The following is a 15364-nucleotide window of genomic DNA, read 5'->3' as shown; positions in this document are numbered from 1 at the left end:
GATCTTTGTAATCCAAGATGACAATTATCTCATTAATGAAGAAAGCAACAGTTTTCCACGCGAACACTTGTCACCACCTCTTCGTTGTCACCTCCGACCCGCTACGCGCGTTGCCAAAATAGCAAGCCGTAAGCAGCGGTATCGCCGCCTCATCCACAGGCCCCTTGACCTCGTAGGCAAGATCTCTTTCTCTTTAACTTATTATTTTAATTTTTAGACCTATTATGAATTTGCTTGAACTAGACTGTGATTTGATTATGCTATGGAATGAAGATTGAGATAACTGTGTAGGCTTGCTAATGAATAATATTAAATAATGATAATATGATAAATAGTTTAAAGGAAAATTATTTTGTAAAAAGGGTTATTTTGAGATGTTATGATAAATAGTTTAAAGGAAAATTATTTTGTAAAAAGGGTTATTTTGAGATGTTTTTAAAAGAAAGAATATTTTAAAGATTTTTTAGATGTTTTTAAAAGAAAGAATATTTTAAAGATTTTTGGAGTTATTAATTATGAGAAATAAATTAAGAGCAATTATTTTGAAAAAGGGGGAAGTTTTAAATAATTATTGTAATAAATATCTTAAAAGAATTTAATTTGAAAAAGGGTTAATTTTGAATAATTATTATAATAGATAATTTAAAATAATTTATTTTGGAAAAGAGGTTATTTTGAATTGTTAATTTATTATTTTAAAAGATTATTTTTAGAATAATTATGGTGAAAGATAATTTTAAAGGAAATTATTTTGTAAAAGAATTATTTGAATTAACAAGTTTATTATTTTAAAGGATTATTTTAGAATAATTATTATAAATTAAAAGAATTTATTTTGTGAAAAAAATCATTTGTTTAGGAAAATTATAATACCTTAAAATAAATTATTTTGGAAAAAGATTATTTCAGATTACATAGACGCTACTTATAGTGTACAATTCTTAGATTTAATTATTTTGATATGCCATGATACCGTTGCACATGATTGGTTGTATTCATTTATTATTTTCTTATTGTGATCGAGAACTATTAGTAGTTCATAACTTAGTGGTCTCGTGCATCATGAACAAGATTTAGTGACATATGTGGGTGTGTTGACTAAATTAGGGGGTGAACCATAATTCTATTGTAGGTTATGTTAGTTGACTTAGAAAAACAAGAGATGTTGGGATGGGAAAGTCTTGGTTCGCATGATCGAATGTGACTGTTGATTTATCTTCCAGACTCGCACTAGTGACCTGTTTTGTCCTGGGGTTGGTTTGTTGGACCAAGTGACTTGTTTCGTCACTTTGGTTAGTGACTTGTTTTGTCACTTTGGTCAGTGACCTGTTTTGTCACCTGAGCTTTGCCTGAGTTTGGACCAGGCAGAGATCAAATTGTGTGTAGTCTTCTAGCCGCCTATTTCGAGGGATTGGATGCACGTAGGGGATTATGAACAGTCAGTCTTCCGGTAATGCGAACTTTGACCTATTTGAGATGTGGACCGGTGAGATGTCATAGGATGGTTAGTAGCATGACCTCATTCCTAGATAAATTGATTGATTATTATGATCTAGTAGTGATTTGCATCTAATAGTTAGAATTATAGTTGCATACTTCTATTCTTTTTATTATTACTGTCATTGCATTGGTTATTCGACCGTTTCATTTCTCCCATGTAGGATCTTACCGTGTGTCAAGCACACTGACGTACACCTGTTTTCTCTGGTGTATGTCAGATTTAGAGGACGGACAGGTCCAGTATGATATTACATCAGAGCTAGTGTATGCCCAGCCAGAGTGTCTTCCAGATGGAGCAGAAGGACAAACAGAAGCCTAGTCTTTTTCTTTCTGTAGCAGTTGATGAATGCTAGATTTCTTTTGTAATACTTTTCCTTAGTCTGGTGTTGGATTTAGTTATTTATGCAGTACTCCTTCTTATTTCTGTTGGACTATGTATTTTCATGTTTTTAATTAGACTATTTTGTAATAAGGGCATGTTTGACCCGTATTTTATGTCTCAGATGATCTACTTTTGATGATATGTCTATTTCTTATTCTGAGTTATTTATTATATTCTTGCTATCTGTGATCAAGGACATGTGACTTCGTATTGTATTATTGCTTGACGCTTAGCATATTAGGTTGAGAAGAAATGGTCTATTATTTATTCTCCTCGATCTAATACGTTGCGGGCTTGTTCACATTTCGATTCTCCGATATTTTGGGAAGCGGGGCGTGGCAGAGATTTGTGTTCAAGAGAAACACACTAAAAACCCTTCAAGTCAATAACTAGAGACTCTGAACCCCTTGAGTTAATTCATAGTAATGTGTGTGACTCGAACCGAGTTCTCACTCGAGGGGGTAGGAGATATTTTGTAAATTTTATAGACGATCACTCCAGATATTGTTACACATATCTTCTCAAAACTAAAGATAAAGTTTTAGATATGTTTAAGGTGTATAAAGCTAAATCTGAGAACCAACTTGACAGAAAGATCAAGATTTTTAAGATCTGATCATGGAGGGGGAGTATATCTCAAATGATATGACTGAATATTGCTAAGAACACAGTATTATCCATGAGGTAACTGCTCCCTATACACCGTAGTCTAATGGGGTAGCTGAACGAAAGAATAGAACCCTTATGGACATGGTATACTGTATGTTACTCAATTCAGGAACACTTGAAAATCTCTGGAGTGAAGCTCTTCTTTCTGCCTACTTCATTCTCAATAGGATTCCCCACAAATCTTCCAATATAACTCCTTATGAATATTGGAAGGGGAGAACTCCTAGGTTAAACTTCTTCCGGGTTTAGGGTTGCTTAGCTAAGGTAGCTATTCCTAAACCTAAGAAAAAGAAAATTGATTCTAAGACTATTGATACTGCTTTTGTTGGATATGCACTAGATAGCAATGTTAACAGATTTCTAGTCATTAACTCTGAAATCAGTGACATATCCAATAACATTATCATTGAAGCTAGAGATGCAGTCTATTTTGAAAACATATTTCCTTTCAAATCCAAAATCTCAGAAAATCCAATATCATCTCTTCCTTCTAATCAACCATCTTTTTGTTCTTCTCAGCCTCTTGATATTGAACCACGAAGAAGTAAAAAATGTAGAATTCAAAAGAATTTTGGAGAATATTTCTTTACCTTTCTTGTTGAAGGTGAACCAAGCTCCTTTAAGGAAGCAATGGATTCACCTGAATCTCCTTTCTGGAAGGAAGCTATTGATAATGAAATAAAATCTATCATGAAAAATCATATTTGGATACTCACCGACCTACCTTCAGGTTGTAAACTTGTTGGTTGTAAGTGGATATTCAAGAAGAAACTTAAAGCTGATGGTTCCATTGATAAATATAAAGCTAGATTAGTAGCTAAAGACTATACTCAGCAAAAGGGCATCGATTACTTATATACATATTCTCCTGTAGCTCGAATCTCAACTATCTGAGTATTATTAGCCTTTGCTGCTATTCATAACCTGATCATATATCAAATGGATGTCAAGACTACTTTTCTGAATGGTGATTTAGATAAAGATATCTATATACACCAACCTGAAGGATTTGTTGCCAAATGTCAGGAAAATAAAATCTGCAAACTGGTTAATTCTCTGTATGGTCTAAAACAAGCTCCTAAATAATGCTACCAGAAATTTGCAGAGTCATTGCATAATATGGCTTTATTGTGAATGAACACGATAATTGTGTTTATTCTAAAGTGATAAACAATGACTATGTCATCCTCTGTCTCTATGTTGATGATATCCTTATCTTTGGAACAACCCTTGAAGAAATCTTAAAGGTTAAATATTATCTCTCTAAGAACTTTGACATGAAAGACTTAGGTCTTACCGACATGATATTTGGAATAAAAATCACTAGAGACACTAGAGAGATATCATTGAGTCTTTCTCATAGTATTGAGAAATGCTGATCAAATTTAATTTTCATGACTCTAAACCTATCTCTACACACTATGACTCTTCTATATCTTTGGTGAAGACTGAAAGTGAACATGTCTCCCAGCTAAAGTATTCTCAGCTGATTGGATCTCTTCTATACATATCCAACCGGACTAGACTCGATGTAGCTTATGCTGTAGAGAAACTGAGACGGTATACTAGCAACCCTAGCAAAGATCACTGGATTGCTGTAGAAAGAGTATTCAAATACTTAAAAGTCACAGTTGACTATTGCTTGACTTACACTGGGTACCTTGATGCTATAGAAGGGTATAGTGACGCCAACTGAGTCAAAGATTCTAACAGTGTAAAATCTACATCTAGATATGTATTCCTTTTTTATAGTACAGTTGTATCCTAGAAATCATGTAAGCAAACAATAATTGCCAGGAGCACCATGGAGTCTGAATTGATTGCTCTTGATATCACTTGTACAGAAGCAAAATAGTTAAAAGATCTACTCTCTGAACTTCTTTTGGTCCATAAACCCTCTCCTTCAGTTTTTATTCATTCCGATTCTAGATCCACCATAGAGCTTCTAAAGCAAGTGCATGTAAATATAAAACTTAACAGACATATTCAAATAAGATATAAATCTGTACAACGTCTGCTAGGTAAAGTTATGATTCTAGATTTTGTAAAGTCTAAGAAGAATCTTGTTAACCCTTTGACTAAGGGTTTATCCAGGAGTGTGGTTCTGAATTCATCGAAGGAGATGGGGTTAAGCCTATAAGTGAGATAACTGACGGCGGTGATCCAACCTTTATTTGGAGACGTAGTCCTAATATAGGTTCAATATGGTAGAAACAAGCTAGACTAGTGACACTCGTGTGGAGCATCGACCTAGATATATTCATATATCATTATAGTAGCATTTGATGTTTCCCCTTCTCTATAGTGACGATGCTTTTATGATACAACTGGTTAGGTTGAGTTTTACTCTTAATAAGTCCAATGCGTGTATTGCGGAGAGTATAATATCTAGCTGTAATACCCTTGGAGGACTTACCTACGTGAGAGGAACCATGATGGTCGTGGTTAGGGTGGCTGGGCTAACCCCTAGAAACTCCCATGAGTCGGTTATTGTAAGCATGACCTTTAACGCTCAACCCGCTTTGCTCAATAGATGAAGACATATTGTGTGTATTTTCGTCAGTATCTGGTACAAAGGACCTAATTCAAGGCCTAGTCCACTATGTCCCTCAGGTTGCGATGAACTAACTAAGGAAAGGTTCAAGGCCGAAAGCTACCTCTCCCGAATTCACGATACGAAAGGTTGGCCAACCTATATTTGTTTTGTAATTTATTGATTTATTTATTGATTTTTTGTTTTTAGTCAAATATTGCATGTTGGGCGGGACTATTGGCTATATTATGGGAGAAAAGATAATTTTGCATTCATGAATAGTCCCACATGGACTAGTATCATGAAAAGTAAAGGGTTTAAATTGCTTCACCTCTTATTGGGCTTTGAATGATGTTTTGGGCTTTGTATTATTTAGGCTTTGCATAACATACACACGCGACACGCCACGACGCGTGCCATGTCGTGATGCGCGCCACGCCGCACCGCACGCGTACGCATTTTGTTTTGTCAAACTTTTTTTGCACTTTTTCCCATTGAGAATGTGTGTAACGGCTACAGAAAATTTGTTGCATAACGGCTACACGTTTTCGCTAATGTTGTGAGTAACGCGTCGAATTTGTAATGGTTCTAAGGGTTGAAACCCTATAAATATCGAGCCTACACCAGCTCGGAAATACACAGCAAGTTTCAAAGCCTTATTCCTCTCAGAAACAAAAGCTCTTCTCTCTCTTTCTTTAAATTGTTCCTTTTTAAAAATTATCGGCTACAGTTTATCTTTGGGCAATCTTCTTCATCTGAGCAGAAGCTCTGCACTCTCGCCCGAGTTTAGAGACCGCCGATTCCTGGGGTTTTTAGCGCTAGGGGAGAGAGGTATCTACGCCAGGGCGATAAGCGAGTCTTTAATTTTTCTAGGGCAATGTTTACAAGACTGCTCCCGATCAGGCCAGATTTTCTGATAACTTTTATTTTCGGATTTTATGCATGCTAATATAACTTTATTTTGATTCTTCTCTAACAAATTGAAATTGAAAAATTCGTGTTTAATGTTGATAGGGGGATTTTCTGACAAAACCTTAAAAGCTAAAGAGGATTTTATAATAATTCCTTAAAACAAGTGTGATTTTCTAATATTTTGAAAGTCACTGGAGGTTAGCTGATGATGATGATCGTCGAGCACAGACCCCACCTTCAATGACAAGGCTTGTGCTGAGAGCAATCTCGACAGCTCAACAAGAGACTTAACCCCTTCTTAACCCGCCAAACACAAAAAATCTATATAAGAGTTAAAGTGAGTTAACCCTCTATAATTTGCCAAACACAAAATATATAGAAAGATTAAGCCAACCCCTCTAGAGGGATTAAAATGAGTTAACCCCTCAAAATGAGGGGTTTACTAGTACTCCTATTTAGAAGGATTAAGAGCTAACCCCTCTAATTATAAAGAAAATAGTCAAAATCCTTATTATTCCCAAACACTAAAAATGATCATAAGGGTTAAAATAAAACTTATATAACATATTAATAATTTAGCCCTTCGGAGTATCGAATGGGCTAATTATGTTAATCTTTCTCTTTAATCCCTCTTCATTAACCCTTTTGTGAACGTCAGCAGGATGTGAACGTCAGCAGGACGCGTTTTAAATTCATGTGGGGCCATAAGTGCAAATGCGGAGAGGTTCTCGTTTCGCCAATGACTGCAAGGACTTATCTCCTGGGTGTCCTAGTCTCATGTACCATAATATGGTAGTATCCTCCTCTGTAGTAATAGAAGCTGTCAAACCCCTTGTAACTGTCTTACCCTTCAAGTAGTATAGGAAGTTTTCCTTGACTTCTCGCATCACCACCATAGAACCCTTCGTGACCTTCGCTGTAGCATCCTCTAAGGTCACCCGATAACAAGCTACCTCCAAAGTACCAAAAGAAATGATGTTCTTCGTTAACTACGGCACAAACCTTACTTCTTTCAATTCCCTCACCACACCGTCATGCATCCTAATCCGGACTGAACCAATACCACCAATAGGACATACGTGGTCATTTCCCATAAGTATGACATCCCCTCTTTCCAACTCCTCAAAACTAGAGAACCAATCCCTCCTAGGGCATATGTGATATGTGGCTCCTGAATCCAACATCCACTCTGTGGAGTCGGCATAGCAAATCGACGGTAGTGCAGGACACGAATAGCCTGAAGAATCTAACTCTGAATGTTTATTAATAGCTTTTGCAACATTCACTTCTGAAGCCTGAACAGCTTTCCTCTTGTTCTTCCCGGCTTTTTCCTTCCACTTTGGGCAGTCAATCTTCCAATGTCCTTCTTCTTTACAATATCCATATTGATTTTTACCAATACTCTTATGGACACCCCTATTCTTTGATTTTGAGCGGTTGAACTGGTGGTGGCTTGAATCATGGCCTCAAACTACTAGTGCATCTCCCAATACCTTCTCAGAGGGTTCACCATCACACTTCCTCAACTCATAATTCACCAAAGCTGAGGTCACCTCCTTATAGCTAACAGTAGTTTTTCCATTGATCATAATGAGAATAAATATAACATAATCATCATCAGACAATGAACACAAAAGTAACATCACCTTATCTTCATCCTCAACCATGATATCCATATTAGCCATATCTAAAAGTAGCTTCGTAAAATTGTTGATATGCTCCTTGATGGAAACTCCCCTCTTCATCTTGAATTAGTAAAACCTCTTCTTCAAGTGAAGCCGATTCTCAATGCTCTTCGTAAGATACTTCTCATTGAGTGTTTCTCACATTCTCTTCGCCGACGTCTCATTCATTATGTCATAAATAAGATCCGGTGTCAAGCATGACCGAATAACTCCATAAGCCCTACTATTTATCTTCTTCCAAACCTTATCCTCCATGTCTTCGGGTTTCTTTTGTAATTCAAGAGTCTCCTCTAAATTCTATGCATCCAAGGTGTCCATCACCTGATACCTCCACAATCCGAAATTAATCTTATCGTCGAACTTCGGAACATCAATCTTCGTGTTATTGATGCTCAGACTCTGTATCGCCTTTGTAAGAGACAAACCTGATGTGCTTGCTTCTCTCATGTTGTCGATCTAACTCTTCAGATAGAAATCCTTCACCGAATCCTTCAAACAAGCCTCAAGCCAAACCTGAAGCTCTGATACCACTTGTTGTGCGCAGCAGAAATTTCGGCAGCACCTCTGCTGCATAACAAGAGAGCAAGATCACAACTAAATTCATGTTTCACAAAGGAAACAAGAATCGAAAGTAATATATCTCAACAAAGTGGGATATACACTCTTTCTCTCATCAGTTCTAGGACTGACTTGTCGAGGGAACCTATAAGCTATTACAAATTACTGTAAGACAAACGAATTTTACGTGGTTTGGCAAGTTGCCTACGTCCACGGGGCAAGGAAGGGGAGATATACTATTAAAGGAAGAGAATACAACTAGGGTTATAATATTTCAACCTAAACCCTCAAATAATCTCTCTCTCAAAAGGATGCACAAAACTCTAAGAACAACTGCACAAAATCTCCCAAATAAAGTCGGCGGCTCCTCAAATCCCTCTGGGTTTTCTTCTTGTTCGCCACCACAAGACTTTTAACTCCATCTCTAAATCCTACAAAGACTATGTTTCTCACCCTCGGATTTAATTTACCATCACTGACATGGTAATAAGTAGAACACCCAAATATCCAAAGTGACTCATAGTCACTAGCTATCGAGCCAGACCAACGCTCCAACGGAGTTTTCCCCTGTATTATAGTACACTGTAACCTATTCATGAGATGGCTCGCATAAACCAATGCCTCGGCCTAAAAGGATCTAGGCAATCCACTCTGTATCATCATACATCGTACCTTCTCCAGTAAGGGTTCAATCTCTCAGCCATCCCGTTCTATTATGGTATCTCTCGAACCGTGAAGTATCGCCTAATGCCGTGATCCCGCCAAAACTATAGAAACGGATCACTCTTATACTCTCCACCATTATCTGAACGTAGAGTCTTTACCTTTCTACCTGTCTAGCCCTAATTCGATCAGACGGAGGGAAGCTATGGAGGAGGAGATACGATCTCTTCAGAAGAACGACACTTGGGAACTTGCAAAGCTACCGGAGGGAAGCTATGGAGGAGGAGATACGATCTCTTCAGAAGAACGACACTTGGGAACTTGCAAAGCTACCTAAGGGTAAGAAAGCTATTGGTTGAGAACGACACTTGGGAACTTGCAAAGCTACCTAAGGGTAAGAAAGCTATTGGTTGTAAGTGGGTATATGCGAAGAATAAGAGATCTTCTATTGGGGACATTTGGTTCAAAGCCAGATTGGTTGCCAAGGGATATGCACAGCTTGAGGGTATTGATTACAATGAAGTATTTTCATCCGTTGTGAAGCATTCATCGATTCGGATTTTATTTACGTTGGTGGCACAGCTAGATCTGGATTTGGTCCAGATGGATGTGAAGACAGCCTTTCTACACGGAGATTTAGATGAGAAGATCTACATGACACAACCCTTGGGATTCAAAGCTATAAGAAAAGAAGATTTGGTTTGCAAGCTGAAGAAGTCTCTTTATGAATTGAAGCAATCGTCACGACAGTGGTACGAGAGATTCGACAGCTTCATGATTGGCTAGGGGTACACGAGGAGCCTATATGACCCATGTGTTTACATGCACAAGCTACAGGATGGTAAGCATATATATTTGCTTTTATATGTTGATGATATACTTATTACTTCCAGGAATTCTTCAGCTATCCGAAAGTTAAAAAAGGAGCTATCATCCAAGTTTGAGATGAAGGATCTTAGAGAGGCGAAGAAGATATTGGGTATAGAGATCGAGAGAGACAGGACGAAGGGGAGATTGAAGCTAATACAGAGGTGTTATCTGCAGAAGATGTTGAAGAAATTCAGCTTTGATGGTAATGCAAATGTAGTGAGTACTCCATTAGCTCCCCACTTTAAGCTTTCAGCTAAGATGTTGCATGTTTCAGTTGAGGATAGATATTATATATCGAAGGTCTCATATGCCAATGTAGTAGGTAGCTTGATGTATGTAATAGTATATACGAGGTCAGATTTATCATAGGCCGTGAGCATGGTATCGAGGTACATGCACGACCCCGGAAAGGGTCATTGGGAGGCTGTGAAGTGGATTCTACGGTATGTTAAAGACACCATGGATGTTGGATTACTTTTTTAGAAGGATAAGAAGAATGGGCAGGATTGTATTGGTTATGTGGATTCAGATTATGCTGGAGATCTTGACAAGCGTCGGTCTACTTCAGGATATGTGTTTACATTAGCAGGAGCACCGATATGTTAGAGATGTACATTTCAGTCCATAGTAGCTCTCTCTACTATAGAGGCGGAGTATATGGCAGTGACTGAAGCTGTTAATGAGGCTTTGTGGTTGTATGGATTATTGGAGAACTTGGGGATTGCATAGGAGACCCTTCAGGTATATTGTGATAGCATGTCAGCTATCTATTTGGCGAAGAACCAGGTTTATCATATGCGCACAAAGCACATCGATGTCAGATTCCACTTTGTTCGTGACATTTTGGATGATGGAGACGTCATATTGGAGAAGGTCCACACGAAGGATAATCCTACAGATATGTTAACCAAAGTTGTGTCAGGTGTGAAGTTTGGTCATTGTTTGGAGCTTTTGAACATTTTTCGGTGTTAAGGCATTTGGAGTCCATTGGATGAACTACGTGAGGCTTGATTCCTTGGGCAAGAGGATACGTAGGCAGTCTTTATGATGCAGCCGATTTGAAAGTAGATACTGACATTTGGAGTTTGTTCGCATTCTCATTTAGGTTCTCGACTTGTGGATTTAGTCTGTTATTATGAATTATTTTACTTCGTACTGGATGCAACAAGTGAGACATTTAGTTTGGTTGGTGTCGGCTCAGTTTTGAGAAAACTTCACAGAGATGGAGAATTGTGAACGTCAGCAGGATGTGAACGTTAGCAGGACGTGTTTTAAATTCATGTGGGGGGTGGGGGCCACAAGTGCAAAGGCAGAGAGGTTCTCGTTTCACCGGCATAGGAAGCAATGACATGGGGTCACGTGAACATTTGTTCGTGGATGCGGATGTGGTGCAGCCCATGAACTACAACATATAAATACCCTTCCTAGGGTTTTGTGAAGTTTGTGTGCAAAAGAGGGTTCGTAGGCATATGGCTTCGAGAAAAAAAAAACGCAGAAAGTCTTGCGGTGGCGAACAAGAAGAAAACCCAAAGGGATTTGAGGAGCCGCCGACTTTATTTGGGAGATTTTGTGCAGCTGTTCTTAGAGTTTTGTGCATCCTTTTGAGAGAGAGATAGTTTAAGGATTTAGGTTGTAAGATTGTAAACCCTAGTTGTATTCTCTCCCTTTAATAGTAGATCTTCCCCTTCCTTGCCCCGTGGACGTAGGCAACTTGTCGAACCATGTAAAATTCGTTTGTCTTATAGTGATTTGTAATAGCTTGTAGGTTCCCTCGACAAGTCAGTCTTAGAACCGATGAGAGGAAAAGTGTATATCCCACTTTGTTGAGATATATTACTTTCGATTCTTATTTCCTTTGTGAAACAGGAATTTAGTTATGGTCTTACTCTCTTATTGTGTAGCAGAGGTGTTGCCGAAACTTTCACTGCGCACAACACCTTTGCCAAACGGGGAGGGTTCCTTGGTGCAAGTTCTTTTGATTCCAAAACAACCCTCTGTAAGCAGGGATCCATGTAATCCTCCTCTCGTGTCATAGATTTTAGGTGATCTATCTTCATATCGGACTTCACCATCGGAAGGGAAAACATGTTTCCCCGTTGTAGTTTGAACATATATTAACATCCTGTGAACATATGATGTAGGGGCCACGTTGTGATCAGAAGCGGAAGCAAAACCGTATTTTCATGAAGGGATGCTCGTAGGGGCCACCCACGTTTGTGAACAGATTCGGAGATGCGTTATTTGTGAACGCGGTTTCATGGATGCGGATTCAGAGATGAAGCCTATAAATAGGAGTTATTTTTTAGGGTTTTTGGTGCAAACAGAGGGGGTTCGTGCAAGAGGCGGCAGAGTTCTTTTTGGGCGACGTGCTGTGCAGGAATTAAAGTAGAAAAGTTACAGATTTCGGTGGCTGGTTTTGAGAGAAAAACAGAGAGATTTTGAAGGAGAGACTTAAGAGTTTTGATTTAAGAGATTAATTTGTGATTTTTTTGAGTGATTTTGTAATCTCTATTTGTACTCTCTCTCTCTAATAGTAGATCTCCTCCTCCTTGCCCCGTGGACATAAGCAACTTGCCAAACCACGTTAAAATTATTGTGCCTTGAATTGTAATAGTTTATTAGGTTCTCTCGATAGGTCAGCCCTAGAACTGATGAGAGGAAGAGCTGATATCTTCCTTTGTTGAGATATTCGCTTCAGATTCTTGTTTCCTTGGTGAGACGGGAATTCTTATTGCGATCTTTCTCTTATTATGCACCAGAAACTCTGTCGAAATTTGCGCTATGCGTAACAAGTGGTATCAGAGCCCAGATTTCAGATCTAGGGTTTTGGAATTAGGTGGAGGAAGATTCTTGTGTCAAGTGGTATCAGAGCCCAGATTTCAGATCTAGGGTTTTGGAATTAGGTGGAGGAAGATTCTTGTGTGAAGCTTGGTTCTTAGAGTTCTAGGCTTCGGTGGAGATAGCATTAGGAGTTTCCGTTAGAGATTTTGCTTTCCTCGTGTGGACATGAGATCTATTTAGAATCCGATCTAGGATTCAGTTGGGTAATTTTTAATTTCTATCAGAGTTTGATTTTACTCTACAAATTAGGGTTAGTTTGCAATGAGAGAAGAAGGTGAAAGCAGCAAGTCGATGGCGAGTACGGTTCAAGTTGGTTTTTAGAATACCAAAATTAGTATGGTGAAGTATGACGGTAAAATCAACTTTAGTTTGTGGATGAGCGACGTACAGAATGCGCTCAATGCTCAGAACTTGGAGGAGACCATCATGGTCCACGAGAGACCACTAAAATATGAAGAGGCGATATGGGAAAAGATGAATAGGAACGCTTGTAGGATGATCAGATCCTGTTTGGAATAGGAATTAAAGTATGATGTAATTGGGATGACGTCTGTAATGAAAATGTGAGAAATTCTCAAAAATAAGTAACTTACGAAGAATATTGAGAACCATTTGCACTTGCTGTGAAGATTGTTCAGATTTCAGATGTCCCGAGGCACCTCACTAGCAACTTATGTGAACAACGACACTAAGTTGTTGTCAGACTTGGCGAATGTTGATGAGAAGATATCGGATGAGTACAAGGCTATTATCTTATTGGGCTCCTTACCGGATGAGGAGTACGATACCTTTGTGCTCACTTTGTTGAATGAGAGATCTTCTATCAGCTATAGTGAAGTTATTAATACATTAACGAATTATGATTTGAGGAGGAAGGATAAGGAAACTTCCCGTGCTAATACTTCAGGCGAGGCCTTGTCGACGAGAGGTAGAAGCACATATCCGAAAGGTGGTAATAGAGGGAGGTCAAAGTCAAGAAGCCGCCACCAATTAGCAAAGAACCAATACGCATTCTGTAAAGAGCAAGGACATTGGAAGAGAGACTGCCCGAAGCTCAAGGAGAAGGAGAATGGTAAGAAAAAGGGCCGAAGGCCAATGAGGTGAATGTTGCGAAAGGCGATGATTCCGATGATTCGAGTTTTTCTCTATTGATTACTCCGGAGGTGAACCACTTGGATGCATCAGATTGGATGCTTGATTCCGGCGCTACCTATTATGTGACCCCTAGGCAAGATTGGTTTGTATCTTTTGAGAAGCTCGATGGGGGGTTATAGTCACGGGAAATGATCAATCCTATGGTATTTATGGGATAAGTACTATGCGGATCCAGATGCATGATGGAGTAGTTCGTGAATTAAAGGAGATGAGATTTGTTCCTCAGCTGAAGAAGAATCTTATCTCAGTTGGAGCTTTGGAGGCAAAAGGATTCAATGTGACCTTTGAAGACGTTGTAACGAAGATTACTAAGGGATCTTTGGTGGTGATGAAGGGAGTCCATAATCGAAACTTGTATTATGTGAAAGGGAGCACCGAAATTGGCCAGGTTCTTCAGCTATTTCAGAGGCAGACATGAGCAGGCTTTGGCATTATAGGTTGGGGCACACAGGAGAGAAGTCATTGTAGGCTTTGTGCAAGCAGGGGCTATTGAAGAGAGCCAAGAGTGGAAATTTTGAGTTCTGTGAGCACTGTGTTCTTGGTAAGAAGACGAAGGTGAAGTTCAGGATGGCCATTCATAGGACGAGGGGCATCCGGGATTATGTGCACACAGACGTTTAGAGTCCCACCAATACTGCATCACTTGGTGATCGATATTGGTTCGTCACGTTCGTTGATGACTATTCTAGGCGATGTTGGGTGTACACTATGACGAAGAAAAGTGAAGTCCTAGATTTTTTATGGAGTGAAAGAAGAGATTAGAACTGCAGACTTGGAGAAAAATTAAGACGTTACGATCCGACAACGATGGTGAATATACTTCAGACCCCTTTCTGCAGCTATGTCGAGACGAAGGCATAGAGAGGTACTTCACGGTTAGTCATATACCACAGCAAAATAGGGTGGCAGAGAGGCTAAATCAGTCTTTGCTGGAGAAGGTCGATGTTTATTATCACAGAGTGATTTGGAGAAGATCTTTTGGGCTGAGACACTTACATATGCGAGCTACCTTATTAATAGGTTGCCTTCATCTGTGATTGAGGGGAAAACCCCTATGGAGAAGTGGTCGGGAGAGGATTATGACCAGCTCAAGGTATTTGGGCACCCTATATTTTATCATGTGAGAACAGATAAATTAGAGTCTCGAGCTAGGAAGGCCATATTTGTAGGATTCAAGTGCGGTGTCAAGGGATACAAGCTTTGGGATCCAGTTGATAGGAAGATTGTGCTGAGTAGAGATATCACATTTGATGAGTCTTCTATCTTGAAGCTTTCTAGCTCTCATCAAGTGGAGAGCGACCTGATGGAGGAGATATCACAGGTGGTGGAGATCAATACAGCTCCATATTGTCCAGATGGTACAGTATCCATTAGAGTACCGACTGAGGTAACGCCAGGCAAGCACGACGGTGACATTAAGGATACGGATACTGATGTGCAGGATCAGGGACCGACAGCTCAGGTTTAGGATTCTATTACGATTCGGAGACAGAGGAGAAACATACGGATGCTAACACTATATGCCGACGCAGTTGCATATGCACTTTCGATGGAGAGTATAGATGAGATGGTGCCTACTACATTCGGAGAGGCCGA

Source organism: Asparagus officinalis, chromosome 7 (assembly GCF_001876935.1).
Source record: "Asparagus officinalis chromosome 7, Aspof.V1, whole genome shotgun sequence".
NCBI lineage: Eukaryota > Viridiplantae > Streptophyta > Magnoliopsida > Asparagales > Asparagaceae > Asparagus > Asparagus officinalis.
Note: the sequence above shows the minus strand (reverse complement) of the source record.